Source organism: Lepisosteus oculatus, chromosome 14 (genome assembly GCF_040954835.1).
Source record: "Lepisosteus oculatus isolate fLepOcu1 chromosome 14, fLepOcu1.hap2, whole genome shotgun sequence".
NCBI classification, from domain to species: domain Eukaryota; kingdom Metazoa; phylum Chordata; class Actinopteri; order Semionotiformes; family Lepisosteidae; genus Lepisosteus; species Lepisosteus oculatus.
In genome coordinates, this window is record NC_090709.1 from 15,919,507 (window position 1) to 15,941,369 (window position 21,863).

At 44.5% G+C, this 21,863-nt stretch overlaps 3 non-coding genes across 3 annotated transcripts; all 3 read left to right on the forward strand.

Moving 5' to 3' along the window:
- The first annotated feature begins 5,288 nt into the window (after positions 1 to 5,288).
- On the forward strand, positions 5,289 to 5,376 carry trnay-gua (transfer RNA tyrosine (anticodon GUA)). Its single transcript is given in 2 exon segments — positions 5,289 to 5,325; positions 5,341 to 5,376. It is a non-coding gene; the product is annotated as a tRNA-Tyr (tRNA).
- A 3,490-nt stretch (positions 5,377 to 8,866) lies between these two features.
- trnal-uag (transfer RNA leucine (anticodon UAG)) lies at positions 8,867 to 8,948 on the forward strand. The gene has a single exon. It is a non-coding gene; the product is annotated as a tRNA-Leu (tRNA).
- Positions 8,949 to 12,299: 3,351 nt separating this feature from the next.
- trnaa-cgc (transfer RNA alanine (anticodon CGC)) lies at positions 12,300 to 12,372 on the forward strand. Its single transcript has one exon. It is a non-coding gene; the product is annotated as a tRNA-Ala (tRNA).
- The last annotated feature ends 9,491 nt before the right edge of the window (positions 12,373 to 21,863 follow it).

The window sequence follows — 21,863 nt, forward strand, 5'->3', positions numbered from 1 at the left end:
TCTAATTCTGGTCTCCTATCTGTCCCCCAGTCCATCTACACTCTATGGGTGACAGGGCCTTCTCCTGTTTTGTACCAAAGCTCTGGATCTTTATTCCCAAGGATATCAGAGAGTCACCTTCTCTAAACTCCTTCAAATCCAGACTCAAAACCCTCTTCTTTAGAAGAGCCTTTAATGAACTATTCTTTACCCCTCTGTTCCTACTGTATTTGATACCACCATCTATTGTCTCCTCTAACTGTGTATTCTCATCCTGCTTATCTTGTGTATTTTTTAACTTTATTGGTTTCATTCTGTAAAGCACTTTGAAAAGCCACCTTTAAAGGCACTATATAATGTATAGATTATTATTATTAATAATAATAATGAACAGCGCATTTAACACTGAGCACATGCGGTCCTTCTTTGCAAAGGATTGCAAAAGCTGGGAATTAGCCTTTCACTCGTGTTGTTGAAGACCGTATCCTGGCTTTGTTGCAGGAAATGTCTGGATGCCATCACCGGATCAAGGAGAGGATCAGGGTTTTGGGAAGTCTTTTTGATGCCTGACACTGTGTGTTTCCTGGTTGTAACGGGTGTCATTCTGGACCTAAACAACAGAGAACACCGTTGAAATAGCTGAACTGCCTAGCGGACACTTTGTGGCCTTCTTCTGACCTGTATTTAATGCGATTCTCTGAAAACTTGGCACGTTATATCTGTGCTACCTTTATGGAGGGCACACTCATAAGAATCATAGATTCGATCACAAGCATCTAAAAATGAGCCTGAGAAAATGACATCACGCTATGAGGCTGAATGGCACAAATTCTCCTGTTACTTCTGCAGCAAATGTGTGTTTTTTGCTTCTTATTTGGCAGCAGTGGGATTCCAACTCACACCCCCAAAGAGACTAGAGCTTTAATCTAGCTCTAAATTAAAAACTAGGTGACTTGTAATGGCTGGTAGGAGAGGAAAGGTATAAATGCTTCTTTTTTGGACAAAGTCTTTATCTTTTTTTTCACCAGTTGTTTTGATCAAATTATTGTAACGCAGTGCCATATTAAGGTATAATATGTACATGAACGTCATGTCTGAGTCGATGATGGCAGCTGAGTATCGCTGGAGGACAGTTCATCATGAGTGGGTAAGCCTGCATAATGAGGGAGAAGAGATCGGCCTCTCTGATGCAGTGTCCAGTGACACTAACCTTCTGTCCTACTGTTCTCTGCTAATGTAGATGGTGAATGTTTATTTAGGTGAATGTAAGGTTTCATTCTTGTAAAATATTTCCGAGCACTTTTTTTGTTGCTGAAAATTAATCCTGAGCATTTGAATGAATTCCGATATTGTCACCTAATTCCATACATTGTTTCATCAAACTAGAACATTTAGAGGAGGTCAATTGCATTTATGAATTGCATAGTGATAGTATTTCTTTCCATTTAAATACTTCAGTCAAAAATGTAGAGAAGGTGCTCCTGTTTTCACCATTATAAGAACTGTGATGCACCAGTAATATTTACTCTCATAAAAGTATTGTAATTGTATTGTTCTGTTCTGTAACAATCTTGAGTGACACAAACCTTCTGTTTTACTGCACTACACTTCTCCAGAGGCCAGTTCAGCACACAAGGATCCTCAGTCAAACAAACACTGCAATCGCTTGATAAACGCTATTTCTCATCCTTTCTCTTAGTGTCGGTGCTACTATTGTATGCAAAGGAGGTGACTTGACAATGAAGAGAGTCTTCATGAAGGTGTGTGTCGGCAAGCTCTCCACTGGCAATTGACTGGGCTTGTGAAGAAATCAATCTCATTCAACAACCATACAAATTGCACAGCTTAAGGCACATGAAGCGAAATCTGTGAGCTGATTGACACAAAACAATGTCACTTCACATTATCTGCAAAGTTGTTTTGCTTGTCTGACCACCTCTTCCTACTTTACAGTGAGCACATATATTTCAGTTCCTTTCTCCCATGTGGAGATGTATCCACTGCCAAAACTGCTGTCTGATTATTTAAATTATCTGTAAAACTGTTACATGACTTCATCTAATTGTAAATTTATAAGACGGTCTGTGAGACATTTGTGAGAGTAGCTGAATCCCAGGGCTGGTATGGAATCACACACAGGCGGGTCTTCTGTGTGATCTGAGTCCCACTGCTCAGAGCTACAGACTGGTCAAATGGTCACTATTGTAGACACGACCATCGGACCATAGGCTACAAATAATCAATATACCGATCATAGTGTCACTACTGGTGTTTATTACATAAATACTGTATATAAATAATAAGATAATTCCACACTCATAAAACATTTATAAACATTTTGGGAGGCTGACATACAGTAAAGAAAGTAATACTGAAGGGTTTGGAAGTCCTGGAAAGCGTTAATAGATCCTTCTTGCTTTCGACCTGGAACAGAGCCCACAACTGCCAGATCAGTGACCCCTGAGCCCAGTTCACAGAGAGGAGAACCAGGAGCTCTTCTATGTCTCTAAGAGGGCTGGGAGGAAAGATAAAAGGGGGAAATGTGACATGAGTCCAGGCTGTTCTGTCTGATATTGTTCATGTAGCAGCACTGATTGTCTGAATATCTTCTGGTTCTGGATTGTGAGGATAGAGAGCAGTACGGAGTTGAGATCCTGTCTGAGTGTGAGTCTGAGCTGTGAATCTCACTGAGAAGAGAATAATGATTTTTTATTCTGCCTGAGAATTTTCCTGAGAATTTTTTTCTTTTCCAAGTGGTGTTACATCCCCTTCAGATACTCTACACAGACTGCCAGAGAGAAGAGGATAGAGAGATGGACAGATAAGAGCACACACAGCAAGAGACACCGACGTCTTGATTTACTTTGAAGCAAGTGTTAATTTCTTTTCTGGAACAAGTTGTTTCTGAACTTCAAGAAATTCATACAACTTCTGAAAGATAAAATACAAATCTTGCTTCTCAGGACAGAACAAATGCTTCCAAAAAATGCCAGTGATTTTTTCTCCTTTTAACGAAAAGTGGAGAAAAACAACAGCAGTGCAACTCCGTCGGCTTGATTTAGCTTAATACAAGTATTCACTTCCTTTTCTGTAGATTACAGCCTGCGAAAGATGAAATGAACTTCTTGGTTACTCTTAGTCAGTGCAGAAGAAATACTGCCAGCTGGCAGGAAAATGACAGTATTTTATTTTCTTTAACTACAAGCATGTGAGTTGTGAAAAGCAACGGGAATGTGTCCCTGTGCAGCTGTTAAACAAAGGGCTGGTGGGTCAAACGTACTCAGGGACGTGCTTCAGATTGTGATGATGTAAACAAAATCTCCGCTAAAAATTGAAGGGATTTCTTCGCAAACCCTCTTGAATGTGGCAGGAAATCTTTGTGTTTTACTCGTGTGCAACTACAACAAGTAAACAAATAAGTACCTAAGTCAATGTCCAAGAAAACCATCTTCACGTGTGGAATTTTTCTTTAACTGGCTGTTGGGAGAATTCATTTATACACCCGTTGTATCCTTAGCAAAAATATTTTAAAATTAGAACACAGATTTGTTGGAGAACTTGACAATCCTTGACAATCATTATTAAATGAGCATTATACAAATGTGCGTTGATATTTTTAATATGTACCTTAATTGTAATATATATATATACATAATTGCTTTGATATGGATGTTCATTTGAAGGAATTGAGGAAACTATGAAGGATCGCAGAACAACCAAAGATACATTTGGGCATCTGCTATTGGTAAAGATGAAAGAGTACCTTAAGTGTGAAGCTTTCATACACACGAGAGAAAAAAACAGTTTTAATGCACTTCATTAAACTGATGGTATGCTTATCAATCGTGCATAAAGTGTACATAGCAGAGGATGGTTTCGATCCACCGACCTCTGGGTTATGGGCCCAGCACGCTTCCGCTGCGCCACTCTGCTGACAGCTGTTATAATGTGATTCAACACAACTGCTCTATCTTTGCTTTCTAAAAGTGCGCCCGAGATGAAAAGTCTAAACGGTAAACGCAGACGTCACTTTGAGCACTTGGTCTTTTATAGCACAAATCATCACCCGCTGCTCTACATGGGCGTGTCTTCAATATCGTTGAGAACCAAACCTTCTGCTTTCCGAGGCAACTGATTCTTTCGTCGTTAATTCCCAAATCTTCAATGAGAATCAGTGAAACGAAAATCAAACACATGTACACACTCGCGTCCTAACCTGAAAGAAAAATCTACACCCACTTTATAATACTGAAAATGATTCAGGAAGTACAGCAAAGTTCTAAAACCAGCGAATGCATCTGCATACAGTACATAAAATGTCAATTTTTCAAAAGTAAAATCTTCAGCTTTGAAAGATTACCATCCATATATTTTCGTTTTTCTCTTTTTTTACATAACACGCTTTCGAGAAACAAACTGTCTTTTAATTAAGGTTTCATTAGAAAATGTGTATCTTGGTTTGCCAAGTTAAAATCGGCACATCCCAGTGGGCAAAAGATGTAGAATATACGACTATTGAACGCATACCAGACGTGTAACTGTGCTCCGTAACTGGTCTAGAATGAAATTGATTATATGTTTATTATACATAAATGGTTGTAGTTCTATTATACGGATAAATTTAGAAGACTACTATACATATATAGTTAAAGGTCTATTATACATCAAAGAAAGATTTTTATAGGTGTAGAAACTAGTAAATAAAGCCAATGATTTATTTTAGAAATTTATTCTTAAAATATACAACTATTCACACCTGAAAAATATGTAGTTCAAATTATACATTATATACAATATTGTAATCAACAAATGTCTAACCATCATAAAAAACACAACTAGTAAACTTCAGTTACAAATTCTAGTAACATGGCAATATATATATATAGTAATGACAAACACAAACTAATTACATGAACACGGTAATATTTAACTCAAAACCACATTTCGAAACTTCTTTATTTCCACGAAAATATTATTAATGTTGCACAAACGCTACTTTCTAATAAAGACAGAAAGAAACTATTTGTTTTGTGTCTCATGGTGATCCTCCTCTCGATACTAATGAAATGTTTAATATGATCCCTCGAGAAAAAAAAGGAGTCAATTTCCGCCTGGAATGATTGATGCCCCATCAAACATTTTGTAATATCCCTGGAAGTTTATACAGTAGAATCCTGGTTCGTGGCTTAAATTCAAGGTAAACAAGACTAAGGAAACGAGTTGGAAACTTGATGTCGAAGTGGGATTTAAATCACCCGGAACATTTCACTACATTGGGCAGTATGTGCTAGGGAGCATTGCTTGACATCCCTTCGATAGCTCAGTTGGTAGAGCGGAGGACTGTAGTGGAGTCAGTAGGGAATCCTTAGGTCGCTGGTTCGATTCCGGCTCGAAGGAAGGTGCTTTTTGTGTACTCTAATCAAAGAGTTAAAAAAGCGAATCTGTTTCATTCAGACATTTATCAAAAGTTCAATAAACGACGAAGTAGAGGTTCCTGTTCCGAATTCAGCCCACGTCTGATTGTCTTGTTTTGGCCAAGATCCGATCTTTGAATTAAGGGACTACTCTGTCTGCTTTGTAATTCAAAAATACATACAAATGTCAAGTTTTTTGTAGATATAAAGGTGTTCTCTGTTTTCAAAGGATAGGTACTTAATTGGCATAATGATTTGGTATTGATTTTGTATCGTTGTATTATGAAGTTTGTGCTTTCTGTGTTTTTATCGTATTGTGAACTTATTTTTTAAACAAATGCTTACAAAGGCAAACAGGGCACACATCTGTTTATACCAGTGGTGAATTGTACATTTGTACAAGCTACTGTGCACTTCTGGGAGTATAACAGGTTCGATATAAAGTGGCAAAAATATAAAAGGGGAATATACCCCAGACTGCGTATAAGCTCTCGTTGTGACTGTTGTTTTATTTTTAGATAAAAATGGCGTACTGTGCACGAAATGTTGCAGAAACACAATTTGATATTTTAATAATTATTATTTTAATAATTTGATCAAATTGAGGCCCAGGATCCAAATCTTCAGTTCTGATTTTTTTAAGTGATATCTTTCCTTCCTGTCGTGGAAGTCACACGATGTGAGCAATTGTTTTTTTTACGTTGCGATCCAAAGATCCTCAGGCGCACTGTAACCAAACCAGGATGGATTCTGCTCGGAGCCGGACTGAGCTCATTCTCACTCCCTGTGCTAAAAACAGAATTAGCTCTTCCCCGAACATCGTCTACAGCTGCTGGATGGTGCTCTCCGTCTTACTGCTCTGGCAATTACTTTGACGAAAGACAGATCACTTGTGCGCTTTTAACCTTCTCGCAGCTACAGCTATAGCCCTGAAAAAAGCATTAGCTTTATCAGTTTTTACATTAATCTATTTTGAATCAAAGTTTGATATTTTTTTTATTGCATTTTACATTACAATTATAATAATAATAATCATTATTATTATTACGCACACTTATATAGCGCTGTTCTGGATACTCCACTCAATGCGCTTTACAGGTAATGGGGACTCCCCTCCACCACCACCATTCTCCTGAATGATCACAGAGAGTCAGGACCTCGGTTTTACGTCTCAGCCGAAGGACGGCACCTGTTTACAGTTTAGTGTCCCCTTCATTGTACTGGGATATTAGGACCCGCATGGACCGCAGGGTGTGCGTCAAGCGACAGAAACCAGACGTGTGTCGGGCTCGGCTGCGAGCAGGACAATGACATCACAGGGACAAAGTAGAGGAAATCAAAAGGGTTCTATAAAAGACCTGTGTAAGCTGTTGGTTTGCAGTCTGGACTCTAAATCCTCCGATCCGATTTTAAATCTCTCTAATACCTGAGCTGCGGCTTCTTCCGAGTATTTATTCGTATACTTATTATGTGTAAGTGTATAGATGAAACCTTTCATATATTGTTCAGTTTAAATCAAAATGCTTTACTAATACAAGAGAGAAGTATAGTATGAAGGATGTGACAAATCTATGATTTCTTGGAACAAAACGGTTTTTATTTGCATTCGAAATGAAGCGGAATTTTAGCGGGACACACAAACCCTTTGTCCTTTTTAGAGTTTTTAGAGTGAACAGACATAAATGTAGAAAACGTGTTTTTTAGCACTACAATAGCAGGGTCAGTGGCATAATGAATAACGCGTCAGGCCTCGCGTCAGAAAATTATAAGTTGGACTGCCGTCTGGCTTGTTGCGTTTATACCACTTACGTTGTTTTATATAAATGAACTCCACCTGAAAGCTATAGAAAACACTTTGGGTAAGTTGTCTGCAGCCTCATGCGAATTTCGACAACTTACCCAAAACACTGTACTGTCTGGAGATCAGCTCCAGCTCTGAACTCAATTGCAATGAAAAACCATGCGTAACAAAACTGGAGAACAGCTGAACTTGTGTTCAGTTCGGTGATGAGGGACCAGAACTGTCCTTGTTGTAATTAGCACGAACTGCACAGGCTCTGAATCAGACCATGTCAATTAGTCTGATCAATGTAGGACACGTTAATGTAGAATTATTAAAAGGTTTATTAGTTAGTTAGTTCAGGTTTACCCACCTGAACTAATGTAGAATTATTACTTGGTCTGTCTCTTGTTTGTATATAAATGAATGTCTCTGACAACTTAATGTTAGTTTTACGATGTAGGTCAGGCGTTGACATATGCACGAGTATACTAAATGTCTCACTCCTGATTCAACTCATGTTCTATAGGAGATTGGCGATTCCTCCTGTTTCTCATACAACCATATCAGAACAGAAGCCCATTTCACCCAGCTCTGATTCAAGATCGACTTGCATCTTTATCCCTTTTTTGTTCGTGATCATTATTTTCTTTAGTTATGATCAATATTGAACTTTTTCTAAGTGAAATGACAATAATCAAACATGCAGGCAGATTTTTGAAAAGTATTCGGAATTGACAGGGTGCCCCTTTGGAACAATCGTCAGAAATTGTGAGAAAATGAAAGTTATGTAAGCTCTCACACAAAGCATTGAAGATTGGAATCTGAGTGTAAAAAAGTTACCCGTCTCCCAATGATAGGCAGGGATACACACCATGACTCGAATAGACTCAGCGAACTTTAACACCTATGATATTACGAGTGCTTTGCACGTGTCGAATTTCAAGAAGGAACTACTACAACAGTTGTGGACATAATTCAATACCACCGGCAAAGTCCAATGCTGGCAACATCTGAGAAAATAATGTTCACTCATGGAATTTGGTCTTTGAATGGCTGGCGGGAAAATTCATTTATACTCCTGTTGCACCCTCAGCTGAAACATGTTAAAATAACAACGCAGATTTGTTGCAGAACCTGACAAGAATTATTGGGTTAGCACTGTATGTATTCTTGTATATTTACTTTAATTTTAATATAAATGTAAACATGCATGCTGTATAAGCTATTGTAATTTTAAAATATGTTAGCTGAGGATGCGAAGGGGGCTATTATACCTTGTGAAACACGCAAGGAACTGTAAAAAAGGCTGTTATTTGAATAAAATTGGCGATCACAAGAAAACCACAATTTATGTGGTATTATCATCAATATCCTTCAAAATCTACGTTCAAATGAAGGATTTGAAGAAACTATGAAAAAAGCAACAGTAATAGCAGAGGATTTTGATTTTTGCTCTTCAAGTCAGCAGATCACCGTAGAGTTACACCCCTACAAACAGCACAAAGGATGAATCCCACCACCTTCATTATTGCTGTGTTTGTGCCAGTGAAAGTAGCGTTTGTGTTATTGAAAGCATCTCGGAAGATGAAGGTGCAGTCACTTCCACATGTCATGATATCATTAGATCTGACGACAAGAGCTGAAGCCCCCCCTAGTCCAAGCCAGCAATGTGAAGATGGGTATGGAGGAAGGTAGCGTGGCTGAGTGGTCTAAGGTACTGGATTTAGGCTCCAGTCTCTCTGGGGGTGTGGGTTTGAATCCCACTGCTGCCAAATATTAATGTTTTAAGACCTGCAATACAATCAGTAAAAGCGCTTTTTGTTAGGCTGCGGGAGGTGTTTAGAGATAGACTTTCTAAAAGACAGGCTTAACATCAAGGCAGAAAAAATATTTTTTCTCAATAGAAATTCTCTTTGGCACGTTCAGCTTTATGTAGGGAACAACGTCTGCCGAGATCACTTTTGAGGCAGTGCACATGATAGTGTACCGGCAAGTACATTTAATATTGGCTGTGGTGGTGAGCTGCTTTTGTCTGTGAAACTTTTAATTCTTCACGCCGAATCGTTGGCAGGGGTAAAGCTTATTAAATCTTTGAACATAGCGCTCCATCAGAAATACTTTGTTCGTGATCAAAAGAGATCAGAGGATTAACTTCATGGATTCACATAGCATACCTTACAGGAAAGATTTAAAAGGGGAATTGATTGTGCTTCCTGATGTTGTTCCTGTCGTTTCTTTGGATACAAAGGTGAATGTTCTTTGACGTTCTGCTAGAGTATCCACTGGGTGGGCTTTATCAATCAGCTCGGAGAGGTCATCAGTGCTCTGTCTCTGGAAAATAATCAGCACTGTCGTTTTTCCCTGTGCTGTCTTTTAAAACATATAAGATCACGAGTTTACAGATTTCTCCAAATAACAACTATACATTTTAACCCAGCGGTTAGCATTCCTTCAATCCAATAGTTTTACTCCGGGTAAAAAGCAGCGAAATATATAGAGAGATTATATTCAAATATTTAAACGTTCTTATTGGATTACCTGTATGGAGATATCGCTCAGAATTCCTAATATGATTTTGAGTTCAGTTTTGCTTTACTACTTTCAGAGTCTTTTATTGACCTTGCTGAAGCAGAGAAGTGACATAATCACAAATGCGACTTACCTGTGCTGCTGTTTTTGGTTAATAATGATTATTGCAAGGAAAAAAAACAGCTCCTTGCATTAAGAGCAAGAGCAACCAACACGCTCGCTTGTTGAGTTGGGTTTTTTTTCCGTGGTGCTCTTCCTCAGATGTAAAGTTATTTGGCGAGCAAGGACCTCTGAGAAGGAGCCTGAATCCATCAAGAACTCAGAAATTCTAATATCGCACTACTGTCTTGTGTACAGAGATCTGCTTCTTCCTTTTTGAGTGTTTTGGTGTTTAAGAGCACGCTTCCTACCTCGAATGTTAGTTTCAGGAGATGTGCTACCGGATAAATGATTATCTTGAAAAGGTTTGGGGATGCACTGGCCGGGATTAAAACCCGGCTCAATTATTTGGAAGTCACCTGTACTACCAACACACTTCTAAGAAGCACCCGCACATTTTCGCAATCCTCTCTCTCACCTACAAAGTTATGAAGACACAGACGACCAATGAAAACTAATTTGATTCACCCAAGGCTTCACTCTTCTGTTGTGATGTTGTTTTAATTAGTGTTAGCTGTGATGAGGTATTGTTTCTGTCTCTTAAAGTTTAAGAGTCTGCTCCTTTCTTCCTGGTATAGAAAAAAACATGTTCCATCGTTGTTTACAAACACCACTGTAAATTATTTGTCCATCTCTAAAGCCTGTGTGTATTGACAAGGCAATTCAAAAGCACATATTAAATAAGAACACGATCCTTCTTGTTACCATTCCCGTGGTTGGAGCGTTGTTTCGCCCTTTAACGTTCTTCTACAATATTTACAGACAGGGCTTTATCACTGGAGTTGTGTGCATCGGTCCATGAACATCAACTGTACTGCTGTTTTTCTATGCGTAATTTAATCGCAAGCACTTAAAAGATGCAAAAAGATTTCAAGGAAAACATAATTGAAAGACAGTCGAGTAAGGAGGTAGAAAAACGCTCTCCCCCATTGAAGAATCAACCACCGTCGCCCATGTGACTGGATATAAAAATAAATTATTCATTTCAATTATTCATGAAGGGTGGATTGTGGTCAGTGAACATATGCACATCTTTAAGTCAGTTCCACCATCTGTGCCATAGGGGATGTAGTTCAATGGTTTTCATGTATGAAGTTCCGAGTTCAATCCCTGGCATCACCAGATGTCTTACATTATTGTGCTCACATCGCAATCTTCTGTTGAGTGAGAACTCTTTGCTCGTGTTCATAGAGAGACAGGTTTACACAATTAAACTCAGTCACACACGAAGTGCTACAGTGTTGCTCTGCTGTTTTAAATGTACCTCCAAAGCATTTTGTTCTGTTAACTACCAAATGATTTGAACTAATTTTACATCATATTCAGGAAATCCAGAGAAGGTCATCAGACTTTTAGTGGCTGTTGAAGAAAACACCTGTTGAATCTCACCAGGGATTTCTTGAGAGATCATTCAGCAAGCGAGTTAACAGGGGTTAACGTAGAGAGTGGCGGAGGTGGGATGTCAGGGCTTGACGTCACTGCTTTATGCAAAGAATGGAGGGGTGGTCGTCAGGGCTATATGACTGTGCTTCACGCAGAGAGTGGTGGGGGTGTGATGTCAGGGCCATACGACAGTGCTTTACACAGAGAGTGGCGGAGGTGGGATGTCAGGGCCTGACAACACAGCTTAACGCAGAGAGTGGATGGGTGGGTGTCAGGGCCATATGACACTTCTTTACGTAGAGAATGGCGGGGGTGGGATGTCAGGGCTTGACGACACTGCTTTATTCAAAGAGTGGAGGGGTGGGTGTCAGGGCTATATGACAGTGCTTTCCGCAGAGAGTGGTGGGGGTGGGATGTCAGGGCCATATGACACTGCTTTACACAGAGAATGGAGGAGGTGGGATGTCAGGGCCTGAAAACACAGCTTAACGCAGAGAGTGGAGGGGTGGTGTCAGGGCCATACGACACTTCTTTACACAGAGAGTGGTGGGGGTGGGATGTCAGGGCCATATGACACTGCTTTATACAGAGAGTGGCGGGGGTGGGATGTCAGGGCCTGAAGATACTGCTTTACGCAGAGAGTGGCGGAGGTGGGATGTCAGGGCCTGACAACACAGCTTAACGCAGAGAGTGGAGGGGTGGGCGTCAGGCCATACGACACTTCTTTATGCAGAGAGTTGAGGGATTGATGTCAGGGCCATACGACAGTGCTCCACTCAGGCCTCTGCTTGAATTTGTACTCCTCCTCTCTCCCTACCTCTACCTCTATGATATTTGCACTTTCTGGAGAGGCGATTTTCTCCACTTCAGTAGCCCGATTGCGTGGAGAGGGCTGTAGAATGTGGCACCGCCTTTCCTGCTCCGTCCATGACAGGCGTGCTGGTCTCTGGAGAGAGAGCACGGTCCATCAGCGCACTCCAATAAAGGCACTGGAAGCAGCTGAAACACATTGGCGAAGCTCAGCACTGGGCCGCTGGGCACATCTTACCACTGTTTCCGTAGTGTAGTGGTTATCATGTTCGCCTCGCATGCGGAAGGCCCTCGGTTCGAAACCGGGCGGAAACAGACTGGCTTCTTTTGTCGCATACAAATGGGTTGAACAACTTTTAACTAGCAAATGGAAGAGGGCTGAAGTAAGAGACAAGATGTAAATAGGGTTAACTTAAGTCAGTTCTGCCTGAAAATTAGACTTCTAAGCAACAGGGGTTTATGGCAGGAAAGGGGGTTAACTGATAAGGATTCCAGATGCGAGGGGGCATAATCTTAAACTGACCATTTGGCCAGGGTCTCTTAACTGGCCAAATACCACGACCCCCCCCTTACCATAACATCGAATGACGTCTGAAGCAGCAAGGAAGGACTATATAACCTAAAAGTTTGTACCGGCACATCGAACAATACTTCGGTTTTGTTGTTTCTTGTGGGAAACAAGACTTCGGCTTTATTGTTCCTTATGTCCGTCATGGCAGTGAACAGGTCCTGGTTACAGGATCTCTAAAAAAGGAAATAAAGACTGAAATCAGATCCGACCCACCATGCTGCCACGGTGACGGTGCACTGCCCAGTGAAAGTGGCAGCCTGTCCCTGGACTGTGGGTGGAAACTGGAGCACCTGGAGGAAACCCCCACAGACCAGGGAGAGAACATGCAAACTCCACACAGACAGCACCCACACCCCAGGTCCAGCACTGTGAAGCATGCCCGACGATGCGGAAGGGCTTTCCGGTTCGCAGGAGCTGGAGGTGAGGACTGAGCTGGGGTCCAGTGTGCAAGAGTGACTACTGATGTCGTGTGTGTGTGTGTGTGTGTGTGTGTCTGGATCATTGTGAGCGCCGTCAGGTTTGTGTATTTGTTTAAACAAGAGGATGTGTCTGTGCGGGTCTGAATCTGTGTGAGGGTGCAGCTCTAACTGTTCGCGCGCGGGCGTGTCTATCTCTCTACAATGCATGAGGGGCTAAATCTGCCTCTGAGAAACTGACTTTTCAGAAGAAAAATCTATGAAAAGGCACGGCCTGGCCCTCTTCTCTTGCTCCCGACGTATAACACACTGGGGGATGAAGCTGGTGTCTTCAGCTGTAACCCTAGCTATTTATGCAAACAGCTCTTTTATGAAAAGCAGCTCTAGGCCTAGACAAGAGGAACAGATAAAATAAATCTTAGATTTATGGCTTATTCAAAGCAGACTGAGCGCTGCTATACTGTATGTAGGAGCCAGAGATGAAGAATGAGCTATTTAAGGAAATCAGGAGTGTGAGAGAGGGAGTGTGTGTTTTTCCTCCCAATAGAGAAGGCTTGTGGTTCTTTCTGCTTTTCTGCACAGGCTGCCAACATAAGTACGTGTTGGGTTCTTGGTTTGAATGCTCGAGTTGTCAGGCTGGCGTTTTTTGTTCCTATTGGAGCCCATAATTGTGAACAAGGCGCTTGAGGACGTCTCTGTGCAGGTGTGCGTTTGTAATGACGTGTGTGCGCATCTCTGTAGCGGATGTTTCAGTAAAAAAACGCATTTAAAACATTCAACCTTTTCATGTTCCTAATATTCTTTCATTCTTCACAATAATAACTAAGGTTGCTGCTGGAAGAGGTGTGAGTGGGGCCAGCAGGGGGAACTCTCACCCTGTGGTCCATGTGGGTCCTAATGCCCCAGTATAGTAACGGGGACACTGGAAAAACTGTAAACAGGTGCCGTCCTTCAGATGAGACGTAAAACCGAGGTCCTGACTCTCTGTGGTCATTAAAAATCCCGGGGTGTTTCTCGAAAAGAGTAGGGGTTTTACCCCAGTGTCCTGGCCAAATTTCCCATTGACCCTTACCAATCATGGCCTCCTAATAACCCCCATTTATGAATTGGCTTCATTACTCTGCTCTCCTCCCCACTCATAGCTGGTCTGTGGGGAGCGTTCTGGTGCACTATGGCTGCCGTCCCATCATCCAGGTGGATGCTGCACATTTGTGGTGGTGGAGGGGAGTCCCCATGTCCTGCAAAGCGCTTTGAGTGGAGTGTCCAGAAAAGCACTATATAAGTGTAAGCAATTATTATTCATTATAATGTAATAAGTCCATTATTTCTCACCCCTCCATTGCAAGGCATACACAACACAAACACCAGGAACAATTATCTCAGAAGTGAATTGCAAATGTATTGAGTTGTGATGCAACTGTAACTTGAACCTAACATGACTGTGGCGTGCATTTTTGAAATTGCATTTTCACAGCTGAAATACAAAATGAAGCTGATCGCAGTCCAAACTCAAGGTATTGTTGTAAAACTAAATATTCAACATGTTTCTACCTGTCCCTTTTCAGCTCACTCAGAAGTCCACAGCCTGCAGCCTGGTGCCTCTCTGTCTCCCCCCTCCACACTGCTGGTCCAGTGGAGGTGCTGTTTGATCCTGCACGATCTGTCCGGAATCGTATAGTCTTACTGAGCAGCGCAGGGCTCCCTGGCCCCAGGTACGAACAGTGAGTGTCAGTGCAGAACAGCTCTCTGACACTCCGCTCCCTCACTCCAGCTGATCAGGGCAACTACACAGTGAGGGACCTTAATGGAAGCAGTATCAGCACTGTGATCGTCACTGTGGGTGGTGAGCAGGTCTACAGTAGGATCACTAGAGGGCTCTATATTCTTGACAGAGTGTGTTCTTATATCATCCTCTGTCCTGATTGTCTTTCAGCTCACAGAGACAATGTCACCCTGCAGCCTGAAGCCTCTCTGTCTGTCCCTCTGTTCACTGGAGAGCCAGTGGAGGTGCTGTTTGATCCTGCAGGAGGTGGAAACTGGACCTCAGTGTGTTCTGTCCAGAACAGCACAGCCAGCTGTGTCCCCCAGTACAGTTTTTTTTATTTTTGATGATTAGCCATATGTTGATTACAATATTGTACATAATGTATAATTTGAACTCGATATTTTTCAGGAGTGAATGATTGTATATTTTCAGAATAAATTTCGAAACCAAATTATTGTCCCTCGATCTCTGTCTCTCTCTCGTCCTGCTGTCTGTCTGTCCCTGCCTCTCTGTCTCTCTCTCTTTCAGCCCCGTCTGTCAGTCTGTCTGTCCTTCTCTCTCCTTCCTCTCTCTCTCTCCTTCCGCTCTCTCTCTCGGTTTGTTTGTCCCTCAATCTCAATCTTTCTCTTTGCCTGCTGTCTTTCTGTGCCTTCATCTTTGTGTCTCTCTCTCCTTCCTTTCTGTCTGTCTCTCTGTCTGTCCTGCGTTGTCCCAGCTGGGCCTGTCTCCCCGGCTCTCTGCCTTCAGCTCTGTTCGCCGATGTCCCACCAGCCCGTCTCTCTCTCAGCCTGTCTCTTGACTTGCAGGAGGAAGAGGAGGTGGAGACAGCTCCTCCGGCAGGAGAGAGGAAGAAGGTCAGTGCTGGTCCCACCCTGCCTCCTGTCCTGTCTGTGGTGGAGTTTCGCCATCTTGTCTGTCTTGTCAGCCCTGTCTGTCACTGTCTCTCTCCTCCTCCTCTCTGTGCTGTGGTGTCCAGTCAGTGTGTCTCTCTCCTCCTCCTCTCTGTCCTGTGGTGTCTAGGCAGTGTGTCTCTCTCCTCCTCCTCTTCTCTGTCCTATGGTGTACAGTGGGTCAGTATTAGTGGGCTACACCCAGGCTCACTCACTGCGAGTGTGATCTCAGCAGAGTCTCTGTACTCTTGGGACACTTGACTCACCTGTCTCTCTCTTTCTCTCCCTGTGCTGTCCCTCTCCTGCCCCCTCTCTCCCTACTCGGACTCCAGCTGGAGGAGGTCCAATCACCACCTCCTGTGAGACAGAAGAAAAAGAAAGTGGGTAATGCTCTGATTCTCTCTTTACTCCTGTCCAGTGTCCAGTCAGTGTGTGTGTATGAACCCCTCTCTCTCTCAGTGCAGTGTTCATGTACTGGAGTGTCCAGTCAGTGTGTGTGTATGAACCCCTCTCTCTCTCAGTGCAGTGTTCATGTCCTGGAGTGTCCAGTCCGACTCTTAACGTGACTCTCCTGTCTCTGCTTCAGAAGTGCTGGTGCGTCTTTTTAAAGTCCCTGAGCTGCATGTCGGTGGAGACAGATGATAAGGACGAGCCGATGGAGGTGGCGGAGACCGTGTGTCAGGAGAGGAAGAGCGAGGGAGAGGAGGAGCAGGCTGCCGGGAAGGACAAGAAGAAGAAGAGGAGGTGCAGGTGAGCAGACAGGGGGACGCCGCCCGGTCGTGTCTGTGATTCAAGAAGGAGTCTCCTCTTGCTGTTTGATGTCATGGTGATGTCCGTGTCTGTGTCCCTCACACCTGCAATAACAATATTCTTTCCAGGTTCCTTTCCTGGTTCTGTGCCAGCTAAGATCGGAGTCGCCTTCCCCACCAAGGACTGGACTGGACTGGACTGGACTGGAGCTGAGGGACCCCAGACTGCACTGGACTGGAGCTGAGGGACCCCAGACTGTGCTGGACCGAAGCTGAGGGACCCCAGTCTGTGCTGGACCAAAGCTGAGGGACCCCAGTCTGTGCTGGACCAAAGCTGAGGGACCCCAGTCTGTGCTGGGCCAAAGCTGAGGGACCCCAGTCTGTGCTGGACCGAAGCTGAGGGACTCCAGACTGTGCTGGACCAAAGCTGAGGGGCCCCAGACTGGACTGGACTGGAGCTGAGGGGCCCCAGGCTGTGCTGGACCGAAGCTGAGGGACCCCAGACTGGACTGGACCAAAGCTAAGGGACCCCAGACTGTGCTGGACTGAAGCTGAGGGACCCCAGTCTGGACCGAAGCTGAGAGACCCCAGTCTGTGCTGGACCGAAGCTGAGGGACCCCAGTCTGGACTGCACTGGAGCTGAGGGACCCCAGTCTGGACCGAAGCTGAGGGACCCCAGTCTGTGCTGGGCCGAAGCTGAGGGACACCAGTCTGGACCGAAGCTGAGGGACCCCAGTCTGTGCTGGACCGAAGCTGAGGGACCCCAGACTGTGCTGGACCGAAGCTGAGGGACCCCAGACTGGACTGCACTGGAGCTGAGGGACACCAGACTGGACTGGAGCTGAGGGGCCCCAGACTGGGCTGGACTGGAGCTGAGGGGCCCCAGACTGGACTGGACTGGAGCTGAGGGGCCCCAGACTGGTCTGGACTGAAGCTGAGGGACCCCAGACCCCAGTCTGGACTGAAGCTGAGGGACCCCAGTCTGGACTGAAGCTGAGGGACCCCAGACCCCAGTCTGGACTGAAGCTGAGGGACCCCAGACTGGACTGTGGAAAACTTTCACATTATCTCCACCTGAGTCCTCAGATCGTCTGCATGACCTTGTATTATTAAGTATTATTTTAAGGTCCTGTGATGATCGTAAGATGGGGGGGGGGGGGGGTGTCCCTTGACATTAATCTGTATTGTAATTTTTGTTCTTTTGTTAAGCATCATTAAAATGTTTTTTAAAAAAAGCTTTTGGTTTTTTCCCTCCCCCCCCGAAACGAACGAACAGAGTCTGTCTTTCTCTTTCATCCCGGAGAGTTTGTGGTTGATGGATTGAGGCCGAGAGCCCTCATTGTCGGCGTGCCACCAGTTAGCGGGGCTAAAGCAGGGGGGGCATCGTGTCCAATACTCCTTGAAACGAGACAGATTTCAAGCCACCTCCGTCTGAAGAGAAGGAAGTTGACCACGAACTCCAGGGTGTCCTAGGAAGCTCTTTAGCCATCGTTTACCCAGCAGCCATCTCACCCTGCAGCTCCCAGCTAGCAGCCACCTCCCCACTGGAGCCCAGCAGGTAGAAGCCTGGTCAGTACCTGGAGGGGAGACTCCTGGGAAAAACTGAGGTTGCTGCTGGGAGAGGTGTGAGTGGGGCCAGCAGGGGGCGCTTTCACCCTGCGGTCTGTGTGGGTCCTGATGCCCCAGTATAGTGACGGGGGACACTGGACTGTAAACAGGCGCCGTCCTTCGGATAAGACGTCAAACCAAGGTCCTGACTCTCTGTGCTCGTTAACAATCCCGGGGTGTCTCTGGAGAAGAGTAGGGGTGTTACCCCAGTGTCCTGGCCTGATTCCCCCCCTGGTCTTGACCCATCATGGCCTCCTTATCACCCCCTTCTCTGAACTGGCTCCATCCCTCTGCTCTCCTCCCCACTGAGAGCTGCTGTGTGCTGAGCGGACTGGAGCATCATCCACGTGGGGGCTGCACACTGGGGGGGCTGGAGGGGATCCCCCTGACCTGGGAAGAGCTCTGAGTGGAGAGTCCAGACGGATTCATTATTATTATTATTATTCGTGCTGCACTGGGCTTCAGTCCTGGTAGTGAGAGGGGGATCTGTGATCAGTACAGATACTTATGACTGTATAATAATACACGATAGAAATGGAAAACAGGGTAGCGCTGTAGTCTCTTCGAAACGTTTTGAACTGCCAGAAGAAGTTTTCACAACCCGGACTCGTGAAGGTACAGGTCTTCTCCCTTCGTCCGGAGTAAGGTGAGAGGTTATCCCCTCGGGGCGCAGTATCCCCGATGCAACCCCCCACCACCACCCAAAATGACACACACTTCTGTGACGATTGGGAGACCCCGGTTCGATCAGCCCCTGCGGTGTGGGAAACGACCCGCTGGAGAGAACACGCAGACTCCACACAGAAGGGTCACCTCGGCATTTATTCCAACAGCAAAACACCAGAGAGAAACGGGTCTCCGAAAGATGAGCGCACACCGGGAAAAACACTACGGGGTCATTACAAATGGGAATAGGAGTTCTTTTTTTCTTTTCCGGACGTCAGTTGTATCGTGTCCTGGTGATTTCTCCTGTTTCGAACGGAGTTCAATGTCACGTTTCTACTTTATTAGAGAGAGGCACTGAACTTTGGGGAACGTGACATCCACCCAGTATTACTAGTAGGTTGATAAATATAAATGTTCTTTTTCCCCCCGTATGATACCTCGCGAAATATAACGATGGCCAACTCCTTAAGTCGAAATTTAAACCCTTCTCAAACTACAAGACAGTCCGTCAACATCGCCGCGGCCCGAAGCGCGACCTTCGGTATGACGTTGGCCGAAGGAGGTGGGGTAAGTACGTCACAGCCGGGGGAAGCCCCTATCACGTGAGAGGGGTGCTGCGGGCGACGAGCCCCCGGGGGCGAAGAGAAGTTGATTTGCGTGGGGTGTGGAAACACTACACGACCGGGCAAGCGAGCCGTTTTTTTTTTTGTTTTGTTTTTTCAGAACATCAGAACAACCGCAGAGATGACCATCGATCCACTCCGGACGTTTCCTTTTTTGTCCTTTTTGGCCTCCAAAATAAAAAAAAAAACTGGGATCCATCGTGGCGTTGCCAAATTAAAACGTCAACCACTTTTCGGGCTTTCGTGCTGTCCATGATGAAACCGTCATGGTTGTGTAAGGATACGTTACGTCACAGACCGGCGGCGCTCGGACGTGAGGAGTGTCGTTACGTTTTTGAAACGGGCACGTCAGACAAGATCTCTGACAAGATCTCTGAAAAACCCAAACCTGTAAGATTCAATTTCAATTCAGTTTTTTTTATATAGCGCCTTTCACAACAAGAATGCCCCAAGGCCCCGAACAAAGGAGTTGTTCCACACCCCCGCCACCCTCTGTGTACAGTAGAGCCCCCTGTACTGACTGGAGGAGCTCACCCAGCTGTGTCTGGAGAGAAGCCGGGGTATCGGCTTCAACCACAGGGCTGGGCGGCTTGTTCCCCACCCCCATCCCCTTCTGTGTACAGAAGAGCCTCCTGGCCTGACTCCAGTAGGAAATGTCACCTGGAGGCAACACACCGGCTTCTTTTAACAGATCACCTCGGGAATCGGGAACAACGGAGCTGTGTGCGGCCGTCTGTACGGAGGGGTTCAGCGCGGGGGGGCTCCGGGCTCGGGTCTGGACCCGGGGGGGCTGTCTGTGTGGAGTCTGCATGTTCTCCCTGTGTTCTTCGGGTCCAAAGACAGGCTTTTGGGCTAATTGGCTTCGGGGAAAACTGGCCCTGGTGTGTGTGTGTCCTATGATGGAGTGCTGTCCTGTCCAGGGTGTGTGAGTGAATGTGTGTTCTGTGATGGACTGGTGTCCTATCTAGGGTGTGTGTATGTCCTGTGATGGACTGGTGTCCTGTCCAGGGTGTGTGAGTGTGTGTGTCTGTGTGTCCTGTGATGGACAGATGGTACCAAGCCTGGACACCCATGAGACACTGGCTTCCTCAGAAGACTCTCACGGAGGGCACACTGTCCCTAACCCGGGTCCAGAAGAATCTACAGTGATCTATAATTCCTGCGCCTCGGAAGGGTTTATGACGTCTATGTCCGGCGCCCGCGCCCGTGGACTGGCGGTTTGGCGTCGCGCTCCGCAGCTCGAGCTTCGGTGCGAGGCAGGGCGGGAGGGAGCCAATGTGGCCTCGGCGCCATCTTTGCTGGTGAGTCAATTGTGACCGTTGCGGTACAATAAACCATCAATAAACCTTTTCCCACCCCGTCCAGTATTTCTGTCGCGGCCCACGTCCCTTACAATCGACAAACTATAAAAAAAACAGTAGCCCTTCGCAACATTACACGCCATTTTCTTTATTTTAAACGTCCGCTAGATACGCAGGTGGCTCGATACCTGTCTTATCCTCGCCGGCGTCTTTATACCGGCAAGTGAATTTTATTTGGGGTCCCTCAGAATTGTGACAGAAATGTCAGTGAACCACAATAAAAAACGAAACTTTTTTTTAAAGGCGGTGAATGGATTTTTTGAGTAACCGTGTAGCGACTAACGTAAGGAAAAAAAGTTGTCTTTCCCTACGAAGACGTTTTGGTACAGGACTTTCTTTAAATATCAGTTGTGCATAGCGTTTTACAAAAAGTTGATGATGATCTTGGAGATAATTGCAAAGGAAAATTGAGATAACTACCAAAACATTACGTGTGAAACGACAGGACAGAACTTTGAACCCACAAAGAAACAAAGGTATGAAATATTGCCTCGTCATGGGGGGTTGATAATTGTAGTAAGTGTTCCTAATTTTCGTAAAGAAATGTATATTATGGGAGTCACACGTGAGATTTAGTGTATATACGTTTCATATTGTGCATATATACGGGGTTAAAAAGTGGAATGAGTATGATTATAAACTCGTGTGTCCTATAATCAGATAATTTTTGAACAAGCTTTGATTAGACAGGTGAAAAACAACATCAGATCCTTTATTTTAATATATTCTCACGTCTGAATATCAGCTTCTCCCCTCTGGCCAACATTTCAGGGCTCCCAGGTGTAGATCCCAAATTGAAACAAATATTAATTTGTTACCCAGTTAAACAGTTAATAGAAGTGAGTGACCAGGGTAAATAAAGGTGGGTCAGTGTAAACTGTTTATTCTGGACCAGACTTCGTCATGTGTGATATGTCATGACTTCTTATATTAAGTTTTATCTTTATATTTAGTTCTACATGTGTAATAGATGCGATGTGTGTCCATAAAAAGGTTTCTCCAGGGGAAAATCAAGTTCGTTTTAAAACCGTGTTTCCTTTTTAGGGTAGGTTTGCATTCCAAGTGTGGGGTTTTTGCCTTTTTGTATTTTTGCTGAGACAAGTTGCCTTTCTTATACGCGGAGGGATCTGCTCGTGAGATGTCCGCTTGGTCCATTT